This window comes from Alligator mississippiensis, chromosome 13 (assembly GCF_030867095.1).
Source record: "Alligator mississippiensis isolate rAllMis1 chromosome 13, rAllMis1, whole genome shotgun sequence".
Taxonomy (NCBI): Eukaryota; Metazoa; Chordata; order Crocodylia; family Alligatoridae; genus Alligator; species Alligator mississippiensis.
In genome coordinates this window covers 21,542,447-21,563,377 of record NC_081836.1, presented here as the reverse complement: position 1 = coordinate 21,563,377, position 20,931 = coordinate 21,542,447, and the positions used below count along the sequence as shown (strand labels likewise).

The following is a 20,931-nucleotide window of genomic DNA, read 5'->3' as shown; positions in this document are numbered from 1 at the left end:
GACTTAAAATACTCCTAAATCCATGGCAGACATCCCACATGCAAGTCCCAAGCCCAGAGACCTGGAAGTTCAGATGCCCCCCCCCCCCCCCCCCCCCCCCCCAGTCTCTCTTGCCTGTGGCCAAAAGCCATAGAAGTAAACTAGAGGAAGAGCCCAAGAGCAATCCCCCAACACCCTACATTGTTTAGCCAAGATCCTCCCATTGGGAAGCTACAGTAGACTGCCCATAGTACAACAGACAGGTCTCCACCCTCAGCTGCCCTACCCTCAGCAGAAAAAAAGCAGAGAGCTCCAACCTGGAGCCTCTCCCCCATCTCTTGTGATTCCTGAGCTGGAAGTCCCTTTCTCTTAGACTGCCAAATGAGTCATGATAACTACCAGTCTTCACTCACAGCATCATTCCCCTTATGTACTTTGCCTTACTGGAAGGTAGGGCCAGTACACACAAACCTGACTTCCCTAGCCTCTTAACATTTTGAATATAAGAAGCAGTTAAAGCATGCTATGACAGTATAACCAAGCACAAAAGTTTTTTACTCCCCTATCCATGCATACCAATGGAGGATATGTAGTTGAGACAGTCACCTAATCTGACATAGTATACCAATGACTGTATGCAAATAAGTACCAGAGATCATCACCTCTTGTCACAGAGGTACAGTAGCAAGAGGGTCATATTTGTTATGTTCTTTGCAATGATGAACGACACCATCTTTTCAAAACCCTAGATCTGCCCATGATTACAAACCATTTTTCCAGTCTATCTAGGTCATTCTGGATCCCAGCCCTACCCTCCAGATGGTCTATAAATTCTACCCATCTTGCTGTCTTCAAATTTGCTAAGTATACACACAATCTCATCTTCACTATTAACAGCTTAATCATCAAGGAAGATATTAAAGAATAATCAGACCCAGGACAGATCTCTGGAGAAACTCAGTTGATACCTCCAAGTAGACACTGAGCCATTGATGTGTACTCATTGAGCACAATGATCCAACCAATTATGGATCCACTGTACAGTACCACCTTACACCTAATCTGTAATTCTGCAGGTATTAATGAGAATGTCATGAGAAACAGTATCAAAAGCCTCAATGAAGTTGAAGTATATCACATCCACTACGCCTCCCTCATCCATAGAGCCTGTCACCTTAGCACAGAAGGAAACCAGGTTGGTCAGGCATGACTTGATTTTGCCAAATTCATGATGGTTGTTCCTAATGCCCTTCTCCTTTCAGTGTTTAACAGTAGATTTGTTGAGGATCTACTCCATGGTCTTTTCAGGTATTGAGGTTAGGCTCACTGGTCTGTAATTCCCCAGATTCTCATTCTTCCCTTCCTTAAAGATTGGAACAGGGCAAATATACTGCCTATCATCTGGCATCTTACCCAACCTCCACAAGTTCTCAAAGAAATAGCCAATGACTCCAAAATAACCTCAGCCAATTATTTCAGTACTGTAGGGTGCATCCCATCCAACCCTGCTGATTTGAAATTATCTAGCTTCTCTAAGTAATCCCTAACATGTTCTGTTACTATTCAAATTCATTTGACTCCTTCCGTATCTTTACAGCCAACTGCATGTGTCATCTGGTAGTAGTACTAGTAGGCATTTTTCTGTCTTGCAAGACAATATAATTGCAGAGTGAGGTATTAGCTTGCAGAACATCTGCGAGTGTGGCTGTAGAGGCCAATTCTTGAGTGACAGTCCCTTCTGCACTTATTACATGCGAAGCTCATATCAAAAAATCCTGAATGTGATACAGGGTTCTTTTCCCTGAGGTTTCTTCTTTCTTCTGAATGTTGGGTTCTTCTCTCCTCAAAAGCCTTTGTTCCACATTTAACAGACAGTTTCCAAGCACTTCATCAAGGACCTGGAAAGTGGCAAGAAGCACCCTGGGCAAGTTTGCAGATGACACCAAACTGGGGGGAGGGGAGGGCTAGGATTCAGAGCGACCTAGACAAATTGGAGGATTGAGCCAAAAGAAATCTCATGAGGCTCAACAAGGACAAGTGTAAAGTCCTGCACTTGCAGTGGAAGAATCCTACACACCAATATAGGCTGGGGGCTGACTGGCTGGGCAGAAGTTCTGCAGAAAAGGACCTGAGGGCTACAGTGGACAAATAGCTGACTATGAGCCAGCTGCAGGCCCTTGTGGCTAATAAGACTAACAGTATACTGGGCTGCATTGGTAGGTGTGTTGCCAGCAGGTCATGGGGAGCGATTATTCCCCTCTATTCAGTACTGGTGAAGCCACATCTGGAGTACTGTGTCCAGTTTTGGGACCCCTACTACAGAAAGGACACAGACAGATTGGAAAGAGTCCAGGAGGCAACAAAAATGGTGAGGGGGCTGGGGCACATGACTTATGAGAACAGGCTGAGGGAAGTGAGCTTATTAGTTTGGAGAAGAGAAGGCAGAGGAGATTTAATAGCATCCTTCAACTACTTGAAGGGAGGTTCAAAAAGAGGATGGAGCTAGACTGTTCACAGTGATAGCAGATAACAGAACAAGGAGCAACAGTCTCAAGTTGCAGCAAGGGAAGTTTAGGATATTAGGATAATATTTAGATAATTAGGAAAAACTCTCTCACTAGGAGGATAGTAAAACACTGGAACAGGTTACCCAGAAAGGTTTTGGAACCTCCATCCCTGGAGGTTTTAAAGACCCGGCTAGAAAAAGTTTTGGCTGGGATGATCTAGTTGGGGATGTTCTTGATTTGAGCAGGGGGTTGGACTAGATGACCTCCTGAGGTAACTTCAAACCTTATTTTCTATGACTGTATGACTTCAAATTTTCAAGTCTTCTCCCAGTCATTTGGCTCAATGTTCATCTCTCTCTTGCAAGCATATTTGACCTGGAGATACTAACACTGGTCCTCTTCCTATAAAGATGTATCCATACAAGAGCTCCTTGGGTACATGGCCAGTATCCATTCTCCACATATGACCACGCCACTGAAGTTGACATTGACTAAAAAGAAAATGGATGCTCAGAATGTTGGCACATTCCAAGACCTCAGCCTGGGCAACTTTGTCCAACAAGGAAATTTCTAGAATGTGGTGAAGGCAATGTTAAGTTGTCATCTGGTAGCTACCCCTATTTGTGAAAACTGAAAAGAAGCATTAACCACTTCAGCCTTCTCTGGATCCTACACAACTAGATAGCTTTCTGCATTCCATAATGGATTTATGGGTTTTTTGGCCATCTTCCTGACATGCTTGTTGAATGCCTTTTACGTCCCTTTCCAGTTACATCTCAAATCATGCCTTGGCCTTCCTAATTTTCTCCCTGCGTGCAAGTGATACTCTTATACACATTCCTTTTAACACAGCCAGGCTTTCCCTTTTTGCAAGATTCCTTTTCGAGTTTCAACTCATTGAAGAGATTACTGTCTAAGCAGGCTGGTCTCCTGTTTTACTTCCCAGTCTTTTGTTGCTTTGGGATTTTTTGGTCCTGCACCCTTAAAAAGGCTTCTTTAAAGTACAGTCAGTTCACCTGCATTCCTTTTCCCCCTCAGACTTGCCTCCCTCTCCTTCCTTCCTTTAGAATCTTGAACTCTAAATGTTTTTGGTAACCGTCTGTGGCGGGGGCAATGGAAATGTCAAGCCACAGGAATCCCGTGGCAGTGGCAAAAGCTCCTCACCACCAAAGACGCTAGTGGCCCCACTGCACACTGAGCTGCAGGGACATGGCGGCAGCAGCAGAATCGCCGCACTGCCAGCAGTACTAGCGAACCCACAACACGCAGGGCTGCGGAAAAATGGTAGCGGGGGCAGGAAAGCCACGCCGGCAATCCCACAGCCCCCGGGGACATGGGAACAGGATAGTGGCAGGTCCACCGCACAGCTAAGCTTACTAGCAACCCAGCAGCATCCCACGTCTCAACCAGCTGGGGCCCAGGGGCGGGCCGAAGAAGAAAAGCCAGCACCAGCTGGGAGGCGCTTTGTAAGCACATGCTGATGCTAATTCGCTGCCCAGGGCAGCGAGACACAGATAAAAGTCCCAGCTTCCGGCCCAACGGTGGGACCAGAAGGAAGTCCCTGGCAGCCTAGGGCAGGCTGCAAGACAAGCTGGGAAAAAGCCGAAGACGACCAGTGGTGGGAGCTACCTCCAGCCATTGAGTCAAGGGAGGAGCATCAGGACATCAGGAGGGAGAACGTGGGAATCCTCCTGAGGAGAGGGTCAAGAAGAATGATGAAAAGACCAAGGAGGAAGAACAAGGATGGTGACTGACACCAACACCGAGTCCAAGGAACATCGACACAATAAGAGATTGGGGCTAGGTGGGGTATAGGAGAAGTGGATCCCCAAAATCCTTGTGCTACCAGGAGACCGTAGCCAAACACCACTGAACCAGGTGTACTATCAGTCCCCGAGAAAAAGGTTCCATCAAGGATGTGGCAGGTGAGAATCAGTGGGTCAGGCAACTGGTGCTGGGACAAACTATCAGCCCGCAAGCCTGCAGTTGGCCCAGGGCAACCAGAAAAGCATAGGCAGGGAGCACCAGACAGGCATGGCCAGTTACATGGTCACCCAAATTACCTTCCACTTTCACATTCTGAACCAATTCCTCCCTTCTTGTGAGCAGCAGGTTGAAAAGAGCTTCCCCTTTAGTTGGCCTCTCTACCTTCTATACCAAAAAGTTATCCCCAGCACACTCCAGAAACTTGCTGGACTGCTTCTGCACTGCTGTATTTCCCTCCCAGCAGATATTCCAATAATTCAAGTCCCCCCTGAGAACCAGGTCCTGTAATTTGGAAGCTTCATTAGTTGTTTAAAGAAGGCCTCATCCACCTCTTCCTGATATCCCTTATTAAGTTTTTATCCAGGTCCCCTGGCTCTTTACTTACTTCAGGGCTTTTATCTTCTTTCCCCAATGAACTTAGTTTAAAGCTGTCCTCACTAGGTTTACAAGCCTATGTACCGGGGTGGGCAAAATGCAGCTTGTGGGCTGGATGCGGCCCGCCAGGCCATTCTATCCGATCTGTGGGGCCCCTAAAAAAAAATTAGAAAATTAATATTTATCTGCCCCTGGCTGCCTGTCATGTGGCCCTCGATGGCTTGCCAAAACTCAGTAAGTGGCCCTCCACCCAAAATAATTGCCCACCTCTACTATATACAAAGACATACTTCCCTCTCTTTGTCAGGTCTACCCCATCTCTTCTCAGCAGTCCATTGTCCAGGAACATCACTCCATAGTCAAAGAAGCCAAAGCCCTGCTGGCGACACCATCTAGGCAGCCAGGTGTTGATCTCCAGGATGCACTTGCTCCCTGCTAGGCCTTTACCCTGGACTGGAAGGATAGATGAGGACACCACCTGGGCCACATTCCCTGCATCCAAAGCTATGTTGTCCCTCTCAGCTTACTAAAGGTCACCAACAGCAATATCATTAGTGCCTATAGAGATGAGCGGCATTGGACTCTAGGAAACCTTTCTATGAGGTCTTGGATGCATGCTCCTGGCAAGCAGCAGACCTCTTAAGCCAGCAGGTCAGGCTGATAGATGGATACCTCCATAGCCCTCTTAAGGAAACCTGGAACCTCTTGTATGCTTGGAGGCCTCTTCCCTCAGGGATAAGTAAAAAAAATGTTCTTTGTTCTTAGACTAATCTGCCTTAAATATTTATGCAAAAGAAAATACTCAATTCCCTTTCTCCCTGCAAAACATCATGATATGGAAGGGCAAGAAACCTACTTTGTCTTCTAGAAATTCTTATGCCAAAACTTTTGGTGTAGAAATAAGACAAAAAGTCTTCCATACCATTAAACATAACTTTCTAATTGCTGGAATCCAGACCATTGTTTCCATTGTCTATAAAGAAACAGCATTAAAAGAAGCCAAACTGCTACTTTTCCCCACATCTAAGCTGAGCTATTTGGGGTAAGGAAACATGGGTCTTGCTGCACTACATCTTTGTGAAGAGGATAAGAAGCTTCTAGTAAAACCCCAAATCACATGAAACAAAGTTAGACATGCTCAACAGTACATTAGCCCCTGAAGAATGAAAACAAGATTTGTTCAGTTTACTGACTTGCCCTCTTCAAGACTTTCCTATTCTTCCTTTCCTAACTACCGACTTGGTTTTATGTTTTTGACACCATAGCATTCTTGTCTATGATTAGCCTTATCACAGTAAGAATCTACATGTGTGTCTGTACTGTATTAATAAGACGTTATTACTATATTTACTCTATTCCAAAGCAAGGTTCTCCCCCCATATAACATCAGAAGAAAAGCCCCTTATCTTGGAATCATGTATGAGGCAGTAGGGGGACAGGCAGCAGCTGTAACTGTGACCCCAACACAGGGTCGAGGCTGGAGTTGCAGCTACTCTGCTACTGCCTGTCACCCCCCTCTCGCTGCCACCTCTGCCCTTCCATACCTCCAATCCCCCTTGTTTGTCCCCCCTCCACTAGCCTTGGGCCTCCTGTCCCCCTACAACCTCTTCACCCCCTCCCCCCAAATTTTACCCCCTGCAGCCTCTGCCACCCTGCCTGCCCTCCAGCTGATTACCTTTGCTCTGGCTCCGACTCCACTCAAGCCTGGAGCACAGAGCAAGCGTGCTCCAGCCCCAGCTCAGTCCAGTAGTAGTCCGAGTGGGGGTACAGCAGCTCCAGCAGAGGTACTGCAGCTCCAGCCCTGGCTCCAGGGTCCAGCCAGAGCTGCTACCACTACCACCAGGCTGGGCTGGGGCCAGAGCATAAACATGCTCCATACCACAAGCTGAAGAAGTAGGGCTGGAGCAGGAGCAAGGATGGGAAGAAGAGCTTATGGGAGAGGGGCAGGTGGGGGAAGGCGGGGGGGAGACAGAAGCAGCAGAAACAGAGGCAGGCACATAGGAAGGGGGAGGCAAGGAATGCAGTAGGGGCAAGGAGCAGGGATTAAGCTGCTTGACTCACCCCTACCCACCCCCTTACCACTGTTGCTTTTCCCACTACAGCAGTGAGGGGGACCGCTTTAAGACAACCCTCCAATACTAAGATTCTAAATATTGAAAATGGTAACAAATTTATACGTTTTCCATATATAGAAACAAATTACTGGGGAGTCATCTTAAATTCAGGGTTGTCTTATATTCAAGTAAATACAGTAGCTACTAGAAAAAAATTGGAACACTGGGCTGAATCTTCAAACTGATGACCTTCAAAGATACATGTTAAATCAGCTCTCTCATAATTTACACATGCAGGATAATGAAGCTTTCAAAACCTGAGGGGGAAAAAAAAGCCCTCAGTATCTGTATAAACAAATAGTTCTTTAGTTACAGAAAGATCTAGAAATAAGCTAACAGTTTCACCGACCTGTGAAAAACATTCTGGACATGGCCACACTTGTATGCTATCAGGAAGTGGGACAAATGAGCCTAAGTCTGCCATCCTTTCATATCTTATATAGTACCTTCTCCACAATTATTAATCATGCATTTATTTTACTATATTTTTATTGAGTTCTCTGTTTTTTCCACAAATAAATGTATTTTGATTTAAATTGAATGCAGATTCTGATGTCTGCTAGCAGACACTGAGCACCTGAAGGTAAGAAGTTAAAGATAAAGGAAAGCAAAAACTGAAGAAATGACAGCATAACTAGAGTCAAAAACAGGGGCACATCCCTCAAAAGATACTATCCCAAAAAGCTAGCAAAGTACAGTCAGGTGTGGGCATGGAGAAAGCTTGAATGAGGCTACAAACACACAGATACTCTCTTGCATAGCAGAATGCCCCAATCTCCTGAGAAGCCTATGCTTTAAAACAAAACAAAACAAAAACAAAACAAAACATGGAGCACGTTCTGGTAAATCTAGGACCAGACTGATTTCTTCCCCTCTCTCTAGTTCCAAAATTACACTATTTTGGCAAGATATCACGCTGGTCACATTTCTCTGCCTTTTATGGGCATTTAGTTGTGACATCACACCTGCCTCTACTCTAGAAACAATATGGTATTCAAACACTATCTACATAACTGATTCCTGAGCCAATATATTTACATTAATAAATACAAAAATAACTACACTAACAGAGATATGGGGCAGAAAATTTTCCAAAACCAAAACTCAAATCCTTATTTCATCTCAGACTGCAAGTGAAAGCAAAACCAAAACTAAAACTGTGATTAATTTTTGTTTCACTTTCAATTCAACAAACACTCACAGCAGTGTCTCATTTCCTTTATTGAGTTGGGGAAGTTGGAAGTGTTTGCGTAAGATGTTAGTTTTTTAATGCTTTTGGCTTGCCTTAGTCATAAGAACGCCGAATCAGAAAAAAACTAGTGTGTGGCATCATTATAGTGAAGTTCAAGCCACTGAAGGAAGGAAGGAAGTTGGTAGATGTAAATATTGCAGGCAGAAGTATGCTAACAACACAACAAGAATGAAGGAATGTTTAAAACATGTAGAAACTGTCCCGAAAGAGTACAAGCCATATACAGAAAGCTAATAAAAAGAAGTGGTGGAACAACATCATCTGAGAAAAGTCTACTTCAGGAATCATATGCAAGTAAACGAATTAATATGTTAAAACAACACACAGTACTGACTAGCATCTATATTGTTTTAAAACATTATAAGTTTTTCAAGTTGTTAATGCAACTCTAGACTATTATTTACTTACAATATTTGTATCCTGCTTTTCTGCTGGCACTAAGCACCCAAAGTGGCTTAGGCTTAACCATAATTTTTTTTAAAGTTACACAATAGATAAACAGTTAATTATTTCAACCCAGCAGAGCAAGCTTAGTCCTCTAGCCAATGGCAGAGGCCAGACTATACTTCCCTTTGGCTCTGCAGTCCCAGGGCAACTGAGCAGCAAGTTGAGCAGCAGAGGGTTCCTTCTGGAAGGGATGGAGGAAGCAAGCTCCCTGACGCTTCTTCTCCTTCTGATGGATGAGGACAGACTAGAGTAGGCTAAAATAAAAATCTTTTCCCCCTTTTGTTGCAGGAACTTCATAGCTTAAGTGTAATAGCAGATTTACAAAAAATGGAAAATGAAAATGTTGAGCTGCCAGGTCTGGAGGAAGAAGCAGCAGGATCCTCGCTTTCAAGATCACTGTCACCAGCATGAGTAGCTGTTCAAGACAGTCAAGCTCTTTATCAAGCTTTGTGGACAAAATGATCGAGAAGATCAAGAAAAAGCAGATGAGATGTTAGCCCAAGCTATATTTGCAAGTGGTACACCTTTCCATAACTGTAAATCAATACTGGAAGGAACATTACAAACTAATTTGCCCATCATAAATTACTGTCATGTTATTGCTCATCACATTCTCTCTTCGATAGAGAGTATGACAGAGCTCAAACAATGGTTATTCAAAGGATTGGTCAAGCAGAATTACTGACTCCGATGTCAGATGGATAGACTGATAAACAAGAAAATCCTTTATTGAACATTATGTTTGCAACACCTGAACCAATATTCCTGAAAGCAATTGCTACCAAATCTTCTCGTCATACAGGTGAATACATAGCCAAATTACTGCGGGAAGAGATTGAAAGTGCAGGTCCCTCCAGGGTACAAGCCCTTATAACTGATAACGCCAGTAACATGAAAGCTGCATAGCCGCTGCAGGCCAGACAAAATGGCTTGGTGGGCCACATGTTGGACAAGACTGCTCTAAGGATCCTAAGCATTCCACCAACAGCAGCTTTTTGTGAATGAAACTAGAAGGCTTTCAGCTCAATCAAGAGAAAAAAAGAGGAACAGACTAACAAATGAACGCACTACTAAGTTTTTTTCTATTTCTCAATTCTCTCTTGCTTCTGGAGAATCAGTCAGAAGCATAATTAGTGAAGAAGATGCAGCATGATGATAAATTGCCCTTGCGGACAGACTCCTTGGTAAAACCATCCTTTAGCAATAGAGAACGTGGTTCAAGTCGTTCTGAATCAGATTTGCTTCCAACTGATTCTGAAATGGAACTAATAAGTAGTGCAAGTGATTCTGCAGATAGTGACAGTGAAACTGGAGGTGCCGTGATGACCTCTGTGGAAGAGAGTTTAACTCTGTTGAAGTAGATGAGTGGATAACCACGGCATATCGTGCACAGTTCTTTAGGTGTGCTAAAATGAGTGTATCAACAGTTTTCAGTGCCTTTGTTTTTTTCTTAAATCGATACAAGCAAGGTAAGAGAAGCACACGCTATTGTGTATTCTCTTTACATTTTTACAAGTATTTCAATAAAAATAATTTCTTCCCACATAAAGCTTTAAAATTTGTTTGAATATAACATTTAAACCATACTAAGTGTGCTGTATTTAATTTTTTTCCTAATCAAATATTTCAGTTCAAATACTTGTGGTTATTGGGAAATAAAATTAACATTTTTAGTTCTGTTTACTAAATACAAGTCAAATAAACATGCTAAATCAGACCATGCTCTATTTAGGGCATTGGAAATTTTTTCCAGAAAACCCACATCTCTGTACACCAACAGCAAAACTTAACAATTACTGCTGTTCAAGAAGTAGCACTTGCTCATGAAGCTGCATCTCTCCATTCAAAGGAGATATAAATGTTGCTGCAAACATGACATCGGGCTCACTAAGTACAGTCCAAAAGGAGTTTTCCAAAGTCACCACCAGCTCACTGAAGAATTAATTCTCCATCCTTCAGAAGCTCCTATAGCTATGGTGGACTCCACAGACAAAACAGAGGCTGTTTCTGCCATGCTAACTACAATCATTGTAAGCACAAGGATCACATTAAATGTGTATCAGAAACTCAAGCCATCCAGAAAAAAGTCAAATGAGCAGGGCATACCTTCAACCGACACAAATATTTATGCTGATCTGAATAAAATTTCAGCCTGTTGAGCACTTGCAGATACCTGTACTACTGGGTTTGTCAATTGTGAAGAAAACACACCTGAACAGAAGATCTACACCACAGTGCTGTTCCAGGGTATTCCATGTGTCACAGAGGATCCTCAGGATTCCACATCTGCCTTAATTTCACAAGAGACAAAAAATGCTGTGCTCTCCAAAATCAACCACCTATTGTCACATGTGAAACAAGACTTGTTGACTACAATAAACAAGCTGTTGACTTAAAACAGGAGCAGACAAAATACAGCCCATGGGCCAAGTATGGCCCACCAGGCAATTTCGTCCTGCTTACAGGCACCTACCAATTAATTGTACCCCGCCAGGCACATATGCTTCACTCCCACCCTCCCATGTGGGAGGGCCCCAGCCAGCATGCACAGCTTCCAGACAGGCCCACTGCTGCCACCACCAGGGGACCTCCTCACCTTCCCCAGCCTCCAGCAGCTCCTCCTTCTGTCTCTGCTGCAGTGCTCACTCCAAGCAGGAAGTAGGGAAGCTGCAGCTGGGCCAGGAGTGTGGGACTGGTGGAAGTCCGGAGCCTGGGGTTTGCACTGGTAGCAGGGTGGCCGGAGTGTGGAACTTGGGTGGACAAGGTGTAGGTGTGTGTGAGGTTTGTGGGGTGGGTGTAGGGACCTCCCCCCCCCACACATGGCACACAGCACACAAAGAGAGATTAAAAAACCCACAGTCCATACCAATCTGGCCATGGGGTAAAATTCCTTCCTGACCCCAAATACAGCACTGGTTTGACCCAGAGTGGAGGGGCAGGATGCTCTAGCCAGGTACCTCTGGCTTTCAGTCCTAGAAAAAGCACTGGCACACCCTAGTCAAAATCCCTTGGCTGCAGCCAAAACCCCATGCCTCTGAGGGAAGCTTAAAAACACTTTGACACACATAGCAGGGAGCAACCAGCAAAGCCCAGAAACATGGGAAATACTCACAGCAGAACAGAGGCCTACTGCTGATAGTAACTGGAATTTGCAATTGGTTTATTTTTTTTTATTACAATAGCATGCAAATCCAAGGCTGAAGCCTCACAGAAGGACTGATGAAAAGCAAATTAAAGACCTGTATACATCAAAGCTTCCCAGACTTGTAGCTGAGCACCAGAAGCAAAAACTCGGGTTCTCCGCCCATACAGATGTCCAAACCAAACACAGCTGCGCACCTCCAAAGCCAAGCAAGCAAACCACAGTGGGTGCCTACAGCTGTTCTTGAAGCGACAGGGCCAGTGTCATACCAAGCCAAGACTCCAGATGCTAACACACTTCACAGACATGGCAGCGGTGCCCAGATGCAGTGCCAGGCTTCAGTCCAGGAGACATCCTGCTGCCACAGAGCAGGCTCTCACAAGGCCCATTAAATGCTCTAGCTGCTGGCAGTAAGCACCTCCAAAGCCGGCCTAGCCTAGGCTGCACGAGGAAGCCGCCAAGCAGCCTAAAAGCAGCAGGGCAGGAGTGAGCAGCAGAGCAGCCGGCCCCTCAGCCAGCAGCCCCCGGACCGCTGAGAAACGCGAGCGCGGCACCCACAACCGCTCCCAGCTCACCTGCCTCTGAGCCAGTCGCCTCGGCGGGAGCTCGGCGCTGAGCCGGGAGCCACACCCACCCGACGCTGCGCCTGCGCAGCTCCTGCTAGGAGCGCGCCGCAGGCCGCCTTCCGGCGGAGCGTCAGCTCGGAGCCTTGTCTAACTCCTCCCCGTCTCTTTCGCCACTTGCGCCAGCCGGGCCCTAGTTTATGCTCCTGGAGCCGCCGCTGTCGCGGCAAGGCCAGGCCGGGTGTGCCTGCAGCGCCGGGCTGAGGAGCTCGCCCCGGGCCTGGGCAGAGCGTTCCCCCTCCTGTCCCGGCTTGTTCTTGAGGTGAGGCTTCAGCGCCAGCTTTCTGCTTAGTTGACGGTTGCTGCTGTTTCCTGCCCGTGTTTATTGGCACGGGAAGGATGTCGGCAGAAGGGATAGCAGCCAGGCATTTCAGTAACATGTACACTATGAAAGAAAGAACCTCGGAGCAAAGCCTGGAGTGCATCACACTCACTAAGCCCTAGGTGACTGGTAGAGGGTGCACAAGGGTGCACATGCCCTCCCCCCCACAGGTGCCCTGCCTGAGGGCCAGCACCAACTCTTGGCGGGGCTGGTGCCCCCGAGCTGTTGGCAGCTTCTGCGGGTGCCCCCCCAGGTTCAGGAGGCACCAGTCACTCATGCACTAAACTTCTGTTGCTGCTGTAGAAAGCAGCTGCAGGAACTAATTGAGGTCTGGAAAACCTGCCTTATAATCAAATTCTTTAGAGAAGGATAAGGGGTGACTTGACCACAGACTACAAGGACCTCCGTGGAAAGATTTCTAATAGCATTAGACTACTTGATCTGTCAGGCAGAGGTATTCACTACCAGTGACTAGAAGCTAGGCAAATTCTGAGTACAAACAGATTTTTAACTGTACCACTGAAGTGGTTGAACCACTGAAGAAAGGTAGTTAAGGATGTGGGGGATTATTTGCTATCTGCAGCATACACCAGGGACTTGTACACCAGGCCACAAATCGGATACTCCTGGCTTTGGTGGATATTATTGTTAGGGTGACAATATTTGAATCTTAGAGAGTGCTGGATTTGCAGCTGAATACAAGGCATGACCTGTGGCCTAGCAGACCTACAGAATGATAGCTAAGCCAGCCATTTGCTTATACTAAGTAACCATCTAAACTGTGTCAACCATTTTTCTGGAAAAAGCAGCAGTTAAGCCTGTGTGCTGTGAACCAGCTATAGCAAGGAATGAGATAAGATATGGAGGCCCATAAAAGGTGGAAGATGGTACAATCTGAGACAAAAACAGACTGGAATGTGAAAAAAAAAAGTACTTAGTAACAGAATCCAAGATGAACATATGCAAAAAGGTGAATGGTGATTGGTGAAGAAACCTCCAGAAGTTTCCAGGTTTTGGTCAAAGTCCACCCATTGAAGAAGAGAAGTCAAGGTCATGCGCTCGTAGCAAAAAGGCATGTAAATGAATGAAATGCATAGACAATTCCATGCTAATGAAGCAAACAGTAAACAGAGGCAGAGCTTGAGATAGGAGAAATGGGTGGAACATAAGGGAGGGTCAAGGGTAGAATAAATGTTAATGAGTAAAAACCAAAGTGTATAAATGTGGGAAAAAACTATCGTTCACTGCATTTCCCCAGTTTGTTGGGTTTTTTGGAGCTAGTCCGAAGCTGTCTCCATTCTGAATAAAGCTGTTGTGAGCAATGTGTGCTGGTGTTTGCTCCCTGCTTGTTCTGGCTAATGAGTACCAGGATCCATGAGCAATTGCATCGTCGTGTCCCTAGTCTTTGGGCACCGCGTGGAATCGGGGTCTAATATCTTGGCGTAGTTGGCAGGATTTGACACACATTTGCAGGGGACTGATCATTCCAATCCCACCAGGGTAAGGCCTAGCAGGAGTACTGGGTTCTCTTGGGCCTGGGTCGGCTTGGCATGAACTAGGTTCTAACGGGCCATCTCAGCTATCGTACCCTGTCTTTTACCTTTCACCAGTAGCATGGCAACAGGTTCAGAGGCTTTTCCTCTGTGTTTGGGGGGTCAGGGTGACCTCAGTGTTTTTTTGGTAAGTTGGGTTAAACGGAATGGGGATCCAGGACCCCAGGAAAGTCCGTCTAGCCTGGCTTGTATTACAGCCTTGGGTTGGGTCAAAGGAATTTTAAGTAAAGCAACTGCCCTCCAAGCTTTAGCTTGGAGTGTTCAAGATTTCACCTCCAGACTGCTGACACCTAAGAGAGAGCTTCAGAGTGAAGCCTGCTTTCTGGTTGGATGTACCTTAATTCTGATGATAACCCTAAGCTTAGTAGATATAGAATTGTTTAATTGTCTGTATTGTTGCTTTTTTGTTCTTGCTCTGTATCAATAAATTCACCTATTATTGACTGGCAAGTGTTGTAGACAGTCTAAAAGTTGTGCCCACACAGCAACTCCACCAGGACACAAGAGTAGTAACTTGACTGATCAGAGAATTTGTTGATGCAGAGTGATGTGTTTAAGAGGGGTCAGCTGAAACTTGTAGTAAGGTAGAGTTATATAGGAAGTAACTGAAGTTGCAAGTATTGTGCAGGAGATGTTGTTTGTTTCTGCTGATCAGGAGACTTTGTTTGTCCAGGTCAGGCAGAGTAGTGCACATGAGTATATGCTGTGGTCTGCTTGGAATTAAGTAAGAACCTCCTGTTGTGTTTACAATAGGAAGCTAAAAAGCAAAGAAAGTCATCTCTTTGCTAAAAAGGCTGTGTGAATGAACAGGGTCTTTTAACTCTAAAACCCCTGAGTAAAAATATAATTACAGCTTTCTGTGCAGAAAAGACGAAAGCAAGTATGTGTTTGTTGTGAAATTTGAAAAGTGTAAGTTACCAATGCAGGATATAGCAAGACAGTGTTATACGGGCAGTATAGCTTCAGAGAAATCAAAAACAGTTAGAGAAATGTAAGAGAAACACTCTAGAATCCTGTGTGTATCAGAAAATAGAAGCAAAGTAGCACAGAAAGAGACAAGGTATGTTACTAGGCATCTGTTCAGGCAGTGGCAGAGAATTTGTGATTAGAGGTAAAGGGAAACTTGGTGCGTCTCCCCCCACCCAAGAACAGTAAAGAGCCTAGAAGAGATAAAGATTGTTAACAGCTGTGGAACTAGAGATCAGTGCCCAGAATTAATTTGAGTTACTCTGAGCAGGGAAAAAGGAGTAAGCTTATCAAAGGCACATTTTGTTTTTCTCTGCAGAGGCATAGTTTAAAAGTTTATTTTTAAGGTAGGAAGAGTTTTCTTGAAGGGATTGTGTGTAATGTGTAATTTGTCACCCACGGCCTTTCAGGGGACCTTTCTTAGTCCAAGTGAAGCTTGCTGGGTTGTACAGCTTGCTGGGTTGTGAGAGAGAGAAAACTGATGAATGAATTCGTTTGCAGAGAGCAAGGCAGGAAGGAGCCGCTGATAAAAACGAATTGTGAAGCCTGTAGCCCAAAAAAAGTTATGGTTAAGATCTGTTAAGGAAAGAAAAACTAAAAGGTAAATGAAACCTAGAAAAAATGTTAGGATTCTAGAAAGTTGTTAGAGAGAAAAAGAAAAATCTAATAAAAAGTCTGCACAACCCTAGAAGACCAAGTAATCTGGCAGTCAGAGCACACACAGAAAAAATCACTGTTAGAGCTGCCAGAGCCTGCAATCTCAACTGACCCGAGGTGGGGCCAAGAAGCCCAGAAGTCAAAGACTGTGCCCATAAGTAATAAAACCAAAGTGGGAGAGTAGAAAGTTTAATCCTAGGTATGACCTGAAACTGCCACCCTCCTAGGTGTAGTTAGTGTAGTAAAGCTTAACAGGGTAGGCTCTGCAAAGTGCTGCATCATAACCACCCTAAGGAATAGGCAAAAGCAAATATAAAGTGACTTAAAACCCACCTCCATGTGAGGTATTCTTCATTAACAAAAAGCTAAGGGGAGCATATACTCCAACAGAAAAACCCTTGATGCAAGCAACAAAAAAAGAATTGTGTGACATGAAACGCCCGCCACTTTAAGAGAAGAATACTGCTGTAAAAGCAGCCTCTGCAAGGTGGAAAGAGGATAATTTTTTGAATAAGTGCCAACCTGGCTACAAGCCAAGCAAAGCCAGCCGCAAGTATATGAGCTTAAGAATAAACTAACCAAAAGGGGTGAACTCCGCTCCCTTTTTGTTCTTGTATTTTACAGGATGAAATCATAACTGAAGAAGTTTGCTAAGTACAAGAAGAAATCAAGCTTAACTGTGTTATGTGTAGTGATTGTGTTTTACTAAGTTTGTATAATGCTATTGTTATAAGTAATTGTAATGTCAACTATGCTAGACTATAAAATGTAAAGCAAAAATTTTGATAAGTTATGACATACCTGAAGAGTGGCTACAAAAATGATATGTTGTGCAGAGCATCACCTCCATTACCTGGCAGAGTTCAGCCATGTTAAAGATCAAGAAGGCTACTGAATTGTTTGTTTTATTTTCATCCTTTTGTTTCCTTCCCCCTCCGCGCGCGCGCACATGTGTGTGTGTGTGTGTGTGTGTGTGTGTGTGTGTTGCCAATGAAAAAGCAAAAAATATCCTGATAGTACCGTCGCCCCAGTTCCTGGCTCAGTCTCAGGCTAGAAAGCAAGTCACCTAAGAACTCTCCCACTCGTCATCAACAATAGGCAAAAGGTCAGTCCTCTGTCCGAGCAATGCAAAAGCACCATCTACCTTGCCAGGCCCAAGAGGTGTATTATGTGGAAAGAGTGATGACCTCTGGAGAATTGGCTTGGCTTCTCTTTTGCTGCCTATACTAATCCTGTGAGGGAGTGTTAGGGTGACAATATTTGGACCTTAGAGAGCACTGGATTTGCAGCTGAATACAAGGCATGACCTGTGGCCTAGCAGAGCTGCTGACCACAAGGCAGAATGATACCTAAGCCAGCCATTTGCTTATGCTAAGTAACCATCTAAACTGTGTCAACCATTTTTCTGGAAAAAGCAGCAATTAAGCCTGTGTGCTGTGAACCAGCAAGGAATGAGATAAGATACAGGGGCCCAAAAAAGTTGAACAATGGTACGACCTGAGACAGAAAAACAGACTGGAATGTGAAAAACAACACGTAATTGGTAACACAATCCAAGATGAACATATGCAAAAAGGTGAATGGTGATTGGTGAAGAAGCTTCCAGAAGCTTCCAGGTTTTGGTCAAAGTCCGCCCATTGACCGAAGAAGAGAAGTCAAGGACATGCGCTCGTAGCAAAAAGGCATGTAAATGAATGAAATGCACAGGCAATTCCATGCTAATGAAGCAAACGGTAAACAGAGGCAGAGCTTGAGACAGGAGGAGAAATGGGTGGAACGTAAGGGAGGGTCAAGGGTAGAATAAATGTTAATGAGTATAAACCAAAGTGTATAAATGTGGGAAAAAACTATGGTTCACTGCAGTTCCCCAGTTTGTTTGTTTTTTTTGGAGCTAGTCCGAAGCTGTCTCCATTCTGTTGTGAGCAATGTGTGCTGGTGTTTGCTCCCTGCTTGATCTGTCTAACGAGTACCTGGATCCATGAACAACTTCATCATCGTCTCCCTAGTTGTTGGGCACTACATGGAGTCAGGGTCTAACAGTTACAACTTTTAAAGAACCTGTCATTTTGAACATGTTGTAGGATGGATGATTTCGAGGGTGACACCAGTAAGTTTTCAGAAAGCTCCATGAGCTCAGATAGCAGATGCACCATTTTGTATGGTGCACTCAATGAAGATCTACTTGCTACAGTCCAAATAGAGTCCTGTTGTTACAGGTTTCCCTTGATTTATGCCATACATGTGTTCCTGGAAAACAGCACATAACTCGAATTCACATAAAGGGAACCCACTTTACATTGTAACAAATAGGGATACATTCCAAGGCCTCAACTGTACTGACCCCCAGACTCATTTCTACCACTTTTACAAGACAATGTTGGTACTCACCAGCAGCAGACAGTACACACAAGCACAGGGTCATGATGAATATTCAGTTGGTGTGAAGAGAGGGTGGTGAAGGTTTCATTGATGGACCAGGGAGAGGGGTAGGAGATAAGCTAGCGGGACGCTTAGAAACCATAATGGGGATGGCAGCTACAGAAACATGTGTCGCAGACAACAAGCGAGGAGTACAGATCCACACAGGAGACTATGTTTTGATGTGCATCACTCCCACAATGTACCGCACAAAGCAGCTGACTACAGGCTTCCACCGTGCCGATCCCATAAGAATCAATTTACCTCGCATGTAATGAATTTTTGGTATAAAAAGGGTCATCACATAACAGCGAATTTGCACATACAGAACCTGCATAAAGCAGGGGAAACCTGTATTGCATAGTTCTTTCTGCATGAAACAAGTGGTTTGTTTTATAGCCTGGTGCAAAACACTTAGGCCATGCCTAGATTACAAACTTACCGTGCTATGCAGGCATTTTCAAACATGCCGCACATGCTCGGCTTGGCTGCATCTTAACCAGAAGCAATATAGCTGCATCCATACACTAGTGTGTTAGTTAGCCACAGCCACACTGCTTTTGGTTCAGGAGGTAGCCTCTGCAGAGCATCATGACATCTGAGGACACTGCTGCTTAGCACACTAGGTTTGTTGTCTAGACTTGACCAATGTTCCACTGCCAGCATCCACCAGCCTGCAAAGTAGGGATATAATACAGCTACCTACCTCACAGACCCTTTTTGAGGATTAAATTATGTCTGTGAAAGATTTAATACAGTTGCTCAAAAGTTTGAATTTCCATTCTGTTGGAAACTGACATTCCCAAATATTTTAATTCAGCTTTAGAACAAACACTAGAATTTGGGATGGGGGTTAGGGTTAGGGAGCAGAGGAGTTTGGAAAAAAAAAAAAACCGTCCATGGAAAGAGCATTTTTTTTAAATGTATATTTTGGAAATAAAGTATTTCTATCTCTTTTTGCAAAATGAAAAAGAAAAAAAAAAAGTCAACAACACCTGATCTCTGAGCTCTTCATACCATCTTCCCTGGCTGTGGCTGAAGTCAGTTCTCATAGCTACCTGTCTGCAGCACAACCCAGAGCAACCAGGCCTGCTGTCCCCACCTCCAAGGCAGAGACCTGAGAAGATCTGGAAGCCCCAGGTTCAAGAGCAGTCAGTGGGCTAAGCTCTGATCACTACAAGGTAAGTGTGATGCCTGTAGGTATTATAGGGCTTGCTAGTACTGCCCTGCGCCTACAGGTGGCGACAGGGTAGACCTTGGCTCTGGATCACCAGGTCTGCTAGGAAGTGGGTCTTCCGTTTTCTTTCCTGCCACGACTTTGATGACCTATATATTCCCGGGAGGCAATGCCCACGGTACTCCTGCCAGGTCTTGATCCCTGTGTCTTCTGTGGGGCTCCAAACCTCCCCTTTATCCCAGCCTAGTCTCTCCAGATGGTGTTTTACAATATTCTTCTGCAGCCAGGTTGCAGTGCTGCCTGTTGAAACCTTATTTGCCCCTATCCCAGGGTGTCCTAGTGCCTCTTTTGTGTACACCCTTCCAGGGGCCGGTCTTGGCCTGTGCTCAAAAAATCAAAATAAACAGAAAAAAAAAAAAATCACAGAAAACCGCGGCTGCTTCTCAGCCTTCTTGTCAGGCTCTGACAATGTCCACTTTTCTCGTGATCAGGTGCTCAACCTCCCAATCACCATAATTCAGGCAAACAATCTCTTAGTTCGTTCTTTGCTGTGTGCTAGCCTGCCCTGCACCCCTGTGAATGTTCATGTCTCTTTGGGTTTCCCCACTGAGCAGGAAGGCTCTACCTGTGACTAGATTTTTTTCCTTCAGCCCCGCCTGGATCCTTTGTTGGAAAACTCCAGTCTGGAGACTCTGAGGCCTTGTGGACTCCCTCGCTCTGGATCCTCAGCTGTAGTTCCACTCCGGAGATTACCACTAGCCGCCTGTTTACAGGCGTCCACCTGCCTCAGGGTCACTCCTGCAGCCTTCAGGCACATTCTGCAGTTTCTGCCTGCCAAGATGCTTAGCCGCTCCTCTCTCCCTGCAGCCTGCAGGGAACTGACCCCTCTATGCCCCTCACCGAGGCAGGCAATACAACACTGCGTGAGATGCTGCTCCAGAAATTGGGTGGGTATTTTCCTTCCTTTCCAGGCTGCAACTACTGCCCAGCTGGCCCTCCATGTTGTAAGTTCTGTCTCACTCCTTCACAGTAAGTTTACAGGGAACCAGATAGAGTCCCACTGGAACTCCCTTTAGGGTTTATCAAAAGGTTATTGAAAATGAAACCTTCCCATGAAGCATTTCTTTTTTCCAAATCAGCGTTTGTTAGTGGAAATTTATTTTGTCAGAAATTTGCTGCCCAGCACCATTTGGAAATAATAACTACAACATCATGAATAAGTGTCTATATTGTTAAAATCACAACTGGATGTCATTTTCTCAGACACATGTTTTTGCTCTAACAAAGATTCTTAGCCAGATGCAGGGATCGCTGGGTATGGTGTAGTGGTGAGTACTCTGCAGGAAGTCAGACTGCATAGTCATAAATGTCCCAACTAGTCTTAAATATCTATAAAAATGTGAAAGGGAATTT

The 20,931-nt window shown here is 44.9% G+C and overlaps 1 protein-coding gene and 1 long non-coding RNA gene across 2 annotated transcripts in view; one reads left to right on the top strand and one right to left on the bottom strand.

Annotated features, from left to right (window-relative positions):
* MPG (N-methylpurine DNA glycosylase) overlaps nt 1–12,523 on the bottom strand; it is a 63,955-nt gene extending 51,432 nt beyond the window's left edge. Inside the window, exon 1 of the mRNA XM_059716347.1 lies at nt 12,378–12,523. The gene's annotated coding sequence lies outside the window, so the exon portion shown is untranslated. The remainder of the gene's footprint in view (nt 1–12,377) is intronic.
* Nucleotides 12,524–12,693: 170 nt separating this feature from the next.
* Nucleotides 12,694–16,814, top strand: LOC109281928 (uncharacterized). Its single transcript, XR_009456220.1, has 2 exons — nt 12,694–14,247; nt 16,548–16,814. It is a non-coding gene; the product is annotated as an uncharacterized LOC109281928 (long non-coding RNA).
* The last annotated feature ends 4,117 nt before the right edge of the window (nt 16,815–20,931 follow it).